Below are 8,513 nucleotides of genomic sequence, written 5' to 3'. Positions count from 1 at the left end.
CTGTAAATCTTTATAGGAGCAGACTGCAAATCTTGCTCTTGCAGGGTGGTTGGGTTCGAACTGCCAAACTTTCAGCTAGCAGTCCGATGCCTAATGTACAGCACTGGCAGGCTCTTTGAGAAAAGGTATCCATAATGATTCCAAATTTATTGTTCAGGCAGCAGAAGCCTGGGGAGGCTCTATGGATTGCATTGGGCTTCACAACTAAAATACTCATATATATGACGGAAAAAGGGCTCCTTCAAGCTGGAGTGTTGTAACACCCTTCACCATAGTGGACTGCTGACTGGGTGGTTGGTGGTTGGTGATTGTGTGTGATCTAGTGGGTTTAGACTCTTTATGACCTTGACTAAGGATTGTGAGGCTTTACATCTTTATAGGAGCAGAAAACCCCATCTTTCTCCCATGGAGTGGCAGATTCGAACTTCTGACCAAGCAATTAGCAGCACAAAGCACAACTCACAGTCATTGGGTATTTATTTATTTATTTTAAGCTTTTATTGTGAATTGAGTGATACTTTACATGGGGGAACAATGGATTTCCACTCATCATATTGTATTTTGTTTCATTGCAATGATTACAGTCCCCTCCATGCATCATTATTCAACAATATTTGCTTCTATCCCCTCTGTTTTAGGGGGGTGAGGGGGTGGATGGTGGTTTCTGGATATACACAAAAACACTCAGGAATGTATAATTATGTAAACAACCAAAGGTCACATTCTGCAAGCCTGCCTCCTGCATACAGCCTTTCTTTTTCCATGAGTCTAGAGTCCTCCATGTTTTTGTTGTTGTTGTTACAAATAATTTATTAGCTTTGAATTACAAACTAGAGGGAGCCCACCAGTGTGGCCCCTGATGGCAGCTCCTCCCAGTCTCTACACATCAGTAAATATCCTTTTTACAATCCCAGGAGCATCTGAGATTGCACAAACTTTTAGAATATTCTAACAGCTGCAGATTTTAGTATAAAACCATGTGGAATCTTTTTAGCATTTACTTTTTCAGTGTTCCTGCAGTTAGTTTTACAAAACTTCTTACAACAGAAGTAAACTGGTTGCTCCAGCTACTGATTTATTCTAACTCTTCACAAGTTAGTAACTGAAGTGAGAGTAGTGGATGTGTGACCTAGGCCCCTGCTCAACCCTAGACACTGGCTGGGCCCCAGGGGTCCCCGGCATCCCAGGGCGGTGTTCCAGGGCAGAATCGGAGGAAGGGCAAGGCCAGACCAATGAGGAACTAACAAGTCTTTATTGGACTCAGACCAGAAGTCCATGGGTCTTGAGAACCTCAGTGTATTTGTCAATCTTATTCTCCAAGTTCTTTTCGGCCTGTTTCCGAAGCCTCATAAACTGCTTCTTCTTCCGGTAATGGATCTTGGCCTTCTCCTTCCTCTTCTCCTCCAAGGTGGCGGTCACCACCTGATACTTCCAACCCATCTCATGTGCTAGATGACCCAGGTAAGCAAACTTCTGAGTGGGCTTGAGTCGCACAACCTTGAGGGCAGCAGGAACCACCATCGGCTTTTCCTTGTCATAGGGGCGTGGGATCCTGTCAAACCCCTTGAGGCGGCCGAGGGCAGCCTGGCCACACTTAGTCTTATGGGGCAATTTCCCTGGCACTGTCCCACTGTCCGCCAGAAGATGCGGCTGGGGGCCCCGAAGTGGTATGGGCTTCGGGATGGCTTGTTCATTCGCTTTCGGGGGAAGGCCAAGTATTTCAACTTGTTTTGGAGGAAGTTGCCAGAAATGTTGATGCCTTCTCAGCACACTACCACCGCATTCCGGCCAAGCAGCACTTGCTTGGCCACAATGGCCACCAGGCGACCCAGGAGATGGCCTCGGTCATCGAGCACCAGGACCTGTCCCTCCGCCATCTTCTGCAGCCGCCTAGGAAAGGTTGGGTGCTTATTTTTTTAAATCATTCTAATTATTTAATAAGCTTTCAAAGTTTCATTTTAATGCAGTCTTTGTATCAATTATCAGCCATTCGTTTTGTTTTCTGGTCTTGCTCAGTAGCCCAGGAAAATCTCAGGTTCAGGAACAAGACCTTGGCTTCCTCTCACTGATCATGGGAAAGACTTCATAGGCTGTGGAAAGTAAAATAAAGCCGTCCAATTTCATGAGTGGGCCTGCTTTGTAAAGCGGATAACTCCTTAGTGTGTAGTAGGCTTTCTCAGGTATGACCCGTAGTTGTTGTGAAATGCCATCAAGTCGCATCAGATTCATAGTGACCCTATATAGGGTTTCCAAGGAACAGCTGGTGGGTTTGAACTACTGACATTGTCGTTTGCAGTTCAGTGCTGATCCTGCAGCATTACACCATAGATGGCCTGTTGCTGCTTTGTGGAGTAGGTCCTGCCTCCTAGCGACCCTGTATAGGATTTCTAAGGAGTGACTGGTGGGGAGTTTCAACTGCCAACCTTGTGGTCCCACATTGCCACACCAGGACTCCAAATATGGCCTAGGGAAAATTTATGAAGCAATAAAGTGTCTGAAGGGATATTCAAGATATAACATAGATCTTTTGAGAACAATAGGAATACCAAATCATTAAATGTTCTTCATTATTCAAGTGTTCAAATGTGCAAAAGGAAAAAAAGGTTTCAGTTCCAGACATATTTCATAGAGACCCTTAAATACGACAAAGACAAAACAAAGACAAGCATCCCAGATGAGGGATACTGTCATCATAAACACAGTGGAACTGCAATTGGAGTCTACCAGTTCATGGCTAAGAGGCGCATTTGTTATTGTTGTTGTTATGTGCTGTGGAGTTGGTTCCGACTCCTAGCGACCCTGTACAGGGTTTCCGAGGCTGTGAATCTTTACGGGAGCAGAAAGACTAATCTTTCTCCCACAGAACAGCTGGTAGTCTCGAACTTCTGACCTTGAGGTTCACAGTCCAATTCATAAACACTATGCTAAGAGGCTCATTATAAGAAGGAATTTCAAAAAGTTCCATTCTCTTTTTATCACTCCATTTTCTGGTGAACGTTTGTAAGTTCTCTGATACACATGAACAACAAAGAAAATCTTCACAAATCACTATTGGTGGCAGATCAGTTCATCAGTGTCATAGGCAAAGCTACAGAAGATGGGAGAACCCCAGGACACCTACACAATGGCAGATTTAAAAATATTACAGGACTGATTCTCATCTGTATGTGAAAGCTAGACAGGGAATAAAAAAGACTGCAGAAGAATTGATGCATTTGATTTCTGGTGTTGGAGGGGAATATTGAAAGTACCATGGGCTGGCAAAAGAACAAAGCAATCTGTGTTCGAAGAAGTACAGCCAGAGTGCTCCTTGGAAGGCAGCATGGCCAGACTTCATCTCTCATACTTCAGACGTATCAGGAGGGACCAGTCTCTGGAGAAGAACATCATGCTTGGTAAAGTGAAGGGTCGAAGAAAAATAGGAAAACCCCCGAGATGTACTGGCACAGTGGCAACAGCCATGGACTCAAACGTAGCAACAATTGTGAGGTTGGTGCAGCACTGGGAAGTGTTTCATTCTGTTGTGTGTATGGTCACTGTGAGTCAGTACCAACTCAATGGCACCTAACAACAAGTACTGATTCTGGGGTTTCTATGAGGTCAACAGAGAAAAGATTCAAGTTGTCAATGACTTCATTTTTCTTGGATCAACTATCAACACTCATGGAAGCAGCAGTCAAGAAATCAAAAAATGTATTGCATTAGGCAAATCTGCTGCACACTTTTTAAAGTGTTGAAAAGCAAAGTTGTCAGCTTGAGGACTGAGATGAGCCTGACCCAAGCCATGGTATTTTCAATAACCTCATATGCATGTTAAAGCTGGACAGTGAATAAGGAAGACCGTAGAAAAACTGATGCCTTTGAGTTGCGGTGTTGGAGGAGAATATTGAAAGTGCCATGGGCTACCAAAAGAACCAATAAAACCATTTTGGAAGAAGTGCAGCCAGAGTGCTCCTTGGAGGCCAAGATGGCCAAACTTTGCCTCTCATACTTTAGACCTATTGTGAGGAGGGACTGGAGAAGGATATCATGTTTGGTAAGGTGGAGGGTCAGAGAAAGAGAAGAAGACCCCAAAGAGATGGACTGGCCAAGTGTCAGCATCGATGGACTCAAGTGTGGCAGCAGTAGTGAGGTTGGCCCAGGATCGGGCAGTGTCTCGTTCTGCTGTGCATAAGGTCGCTATGGGTCGGTACCTACTTGATGGCACCTAACAACAACCCCAGCAACAACATAAGGTAGTTGGGTATGGTCATACAGCCCTTAGTCGTAATCACAGAACCTTAACTTTGAGCTTATATTAGATGTTGTTGTTGTTGTTAAGTGCCGTCAAGTCAGTTATGACCCATAGTGACCCTGTACAGGTTTTCCAAGGCTGTAAATCTTTATGGGAGCAGAAAGCCTCATCTTTCTCCCACGGAACAGCTGGTAGTTTTGAACTGCTGACCCTAAGGTTCACAGCCCAAGTCGTAACCACTATGCTACCAGAGCTCCTTATTAGATAACAGGTGCTATTTTTAGTAACTTGTTAAAGACATACCCAGGCAAGTTCCCCAATTCTCTGTGCAGACCTGAGGGCAGAGTGCCCTACCCTAAGTCTGCCTCACACTTGTCTAAGCAGTAGCCACCTTGTTGGTCGCATGGCCAGAAAGAATATAAAATCACATGTGAACTTATTTCAAGACTTAAATGGAGTTAGGGGCCCCAATATAGACTGCAACTTTCCACAAATCCTGGGCTTTAAAATTTAAGCTCGGATTCAGTAGTAAATAGCAATAGTCTCCTCCTTCCATCGCTGAGAACGTCTCCATCTTAGGATCTCACTTCATTTTCCTTCTCTCTCATTTTGGTTAATCCAAGACTGAGAGAGAGATCTCTGACAATGATAACTGCTCTCCAGGGGAAGCTGTAGGGCAGAAGCAAAATATATCAAATGATTTCATCCTTCTTGCTATTGTTTGCTGCTTTCAAGGATTCTTAAAATATATCCATTGAGAATAACCAGATAATCAGCTTTAGCGTCCTGGTGTGGTGCTGCAAGATAATGCTCTGGACCAAAAGGTCAGTTTGAGCTGCAAAGTCGGCAGTTCAAACCCACCAGCCACTCCTTGGAAACCATGTACAGGATTACCATGAGTCTGAAATGACTCAATGGCATTTAACAACAACAACAATATATTCATACACAGAGAGACACAGGCTACTGCTGTTTGCCATCAAGTCAGTTCTGACTCATAATGTAAATCATTATGAGAGCAGAAAGCCTTATCTTCCTCCCTTGGAGTAGTTGGTGGATTCAAACTGCTGACTCTGTGGTTAGCAGCTCAAAAGCCCAACTCAATAGACTGCCAATGTTCCATCTCGCTCTCTCATTCTGTATATCCGAGAAGCTGGGTTCCATGAAGAAAACCGTGGCATCTGGATTGGAGGAAGACTCATTAACAAACTGCAATATGCAGATGAAACAACCTTGCTTGCTGAAAGTAAAGAGGACTTAAAACATTTACTGATGAAGATCAAAGAGCACAGCCTTTGGTATGGATTACATCTCCAAATGTCAAGAAAACAAAGATCCTCACCATTGGACCAATAAACAACATTCTTATCAACAGAAAAAAGATTGACGTTGTCAAAGACCTCATTCTTTTTGGATCAACTATCAACACTCATGGAATCAGCAGTCAAGAAATCAAATGACATATTGCATTAGGCAAATCTGCTGCACAAGACCTTTTTAAAGTGTTGAAGAGTAAAGATGTCAGCTTGAGAACTAAGGTGTGCCTGACCCAAGCCATGGTATTTTCAATAACCTTATATGCATGTGAAAGCTGGATGGTGAATAAGGAAGATCATAGAAGAATTGATGCTTTTGAGTTATGGTGTTTGAGGAGAATATTGAAAGTGCCACAGGCTGCCAAAAGAACCAATAGATCTGTTTTGGAAGAAGTGCAGCTAGAGTGCTCCTTGGAGGCCAGGATGGCCAAACTTTGTCTCTCATATTTCAAACATATTGTCAGTAGAGACCAGTTGCTGGAGAAGGATATCATGTTTGGTAAGGTGGAGGGTCAGAGGAAGACTCCAAACGAGATGGATTGGCCAAGTGGCAGCATCAGTGGCAGCATCGACGGACTCAAGCGTGGCAACAGTAGTGAGGTTGGCCCAGGATCAGGCAGTGTTTCGTTCTGCTATGGATAAGGTCACTGTGAGTCGGTACTGACTTAATGGCACCTAACAACAACAACAGCATATCTACATTTACATCTACATCTACAGCTACAGCTACAGCTACAGCTACACAGCTACATCTACACCTATATCTATATATCTACATATGTATATCTATATATACTTCAACATCTACATCTATATCTGTATCTATATCAGTCCTGGTTGGCACTGCAAATTAATGCACTGGACTGCAAAGTTGATTTAAACTACAAGGTCGGAGGTTCAAGCTCACCAACTGCTCCTAGGAAATGCTATACAGGCTCACTATGTCGGAACTGACTCGACTTAACAACAACAATATATATATATATATATATATATATATATATATATATATATATATATATACACACACACACACACACACACACACACACCAATATATGTACAAGTAGTACATATGCATACAAGGGAGCTTCAAAAAGTCCATGGAATATGGATTTAAAAGATATTTATATTTTCCATGTACATATATAACCATGCATATATGTGTATATGTAAGCACCTACCCACACACAAACATGCATATCCTTGTTAGATATGTGTACATTCAAACATAGACACACATATCCAGTACATATATTTAAAAATCAGAGATTGTTTTATACATTGAGTAACATTAAATTAGTTTGCTATAGCTTCCAAACTGTTCTCAGACACATTATGAAATGTACACAGACAATTTGGATTAAGCTCCCTCAGTTTTGTCACTAAATCCTCTTTTATAGGGTTGTGAAACAGGCCTAGCGTGACTCCAGCCAAGCTGACCAGTGCCAGAGGCAATTTCTATTAGAAATAGCTTTCTATTAGAGTAACTTCCTGGGGTGAGCTGGAAACCAAAACTGGGTTAAAGGTAAAGAAGCTTATAATCGTAAAAGAAATCCAACTATGTCATTTGATGGCGAAAAAAAAAAAAATTCTCAGGAAATAAGGCCCAGTAGATCCATTTGAATAACTAACTTTAAAAACCTGGAAAACAGAAGAGGTAAAAAGAAAAGCCTAAGAGAAGATGATTCGTTCACTATTTGCCATGGAATCCCAGCTCAGTTGCGCCAACTAGTACCCTCTTTATGGTTTTGTGTGCACTGATCTGCAACTGTTTTGTGTGCACTGATCTGATTTAAAGACCCAAGGTTTGGGACACAGTATTATCATCTTTTATTATAAATGGGAATGGGGCTTCATATTAGAATAAGCTTTAGGAGTCAAAAGTCGCATATACTATTTCAGATTGTGAGCCACTTTCTATTAGAGTTTGAGGTTTAAAAAAACATCCTTGAAGTGGGAAGTGGTGGGCTGCCTCATTTTAAGTCATTGGCACCAAGGTGCTCTTCCATTCAAGCTGTAGAAAGATCAAGATATATGACCTTTAGAAAGTTCCTTAGCTCATTAACTATTGAAACTTATATTACTGGCAAAATGCTCACTGTACATCATCAGACTGAAATAAATATTCTTCTAGGGAACTGGGTTGGATAAATCATTTATTGAGGAAAATGAGTCATTTTATAGAAAAAAAAAGTAGTCACCTCTCAGCTAACACTGGCACCTTGTCAGCTGAACGGCACAATGAACTCATATAAACGAAGAACTGAGCAGACTCTGAAAGGACATCGCTTCCAACTTACCTATTTTTTAATACACAAAAGGACTGAGTTCCTGAAAGTTTAAGGTAGGACATATGGTCTCTAGGTTTCAGACTAGAATCAAGTTTTTCAAAGTTTAAGCCAACTATTTCCCAGAGCTATTGTGAGGGAAAGAGAACTTTCTTGCAATTTTTCTGATCCAGGACCATTAACTTATTTAAGACTTTGACAAATTAATTGCAGAAAAATATCTTCATCAGTCATCTAAACTTAGACCAGGCTTTATTCACATTAAAATTTAACAAAAGTTGAATATATCTCCTGTGACAAAGTAGGTTATTTTTATTGATAATAAATCTACTTTTTACTAGTCAGTTCCTTTGATATTTTCCACATTAACTGATTAAACTTTGGAGATGTTATGTCATCGTACGTTGTTTGTACACACATCCTTCATTCATAACAACAGTGAGTCCCAAAAATCTCAGAGATTACTTTCTGATCTAGAAAACAGGGTTTTTTTTTCCAATCTTCTTCATAGGATTGTTGTAAATAAAAAGCCATAATGGTATGATTATGCAAACACACGCTGAAACTTTCAATGCAAATAATTTTGGCTGAAATAATGGCTACAAGTATATACCAAAAAAAAAAAAAAATCAAAGCAAAAAGATAGAGATTTGCTATGGTCAGCTGCTCCCA

The 8,513-nt window shown here is 41.4% G+C and overlaps 1 pseudogene; it reads right to left on the bottom strand.

Moving 5' to 3' along the window:
- Positions 1–1,260: 1,260 nt before the first annotated feature.
- On the bottom strand, positions 1,261–1,877 carry LOC102831763 (annotated as a pseudogene).
- Between the last annotated feature and the right edge of the window lie 6,636 nt (positions 1,878–8,513).

This window comes from Chrysochloris asiatica, unplaced genomic scaffold (assembly GCF_000296735.1).
Source record: "Chrysochloris asiatica unplaced genomic scaffold, ChrAsi1.0 scaffold00001, whole genome shotgun sequence".
NCBI classification, from domain to species: domain Eukaryota; kingdom Metazoa; phylum Chordata; class Mammalia; order Afrosoricida; family Chrysochloridae; genus Chrysochloris; species Chrysochloris asiatica.
The sequence above is the reverse complement of the archived record's forward strand: the minus strand, read 5'-3'. Positions and strand labels throughout refer to the sequence as shown.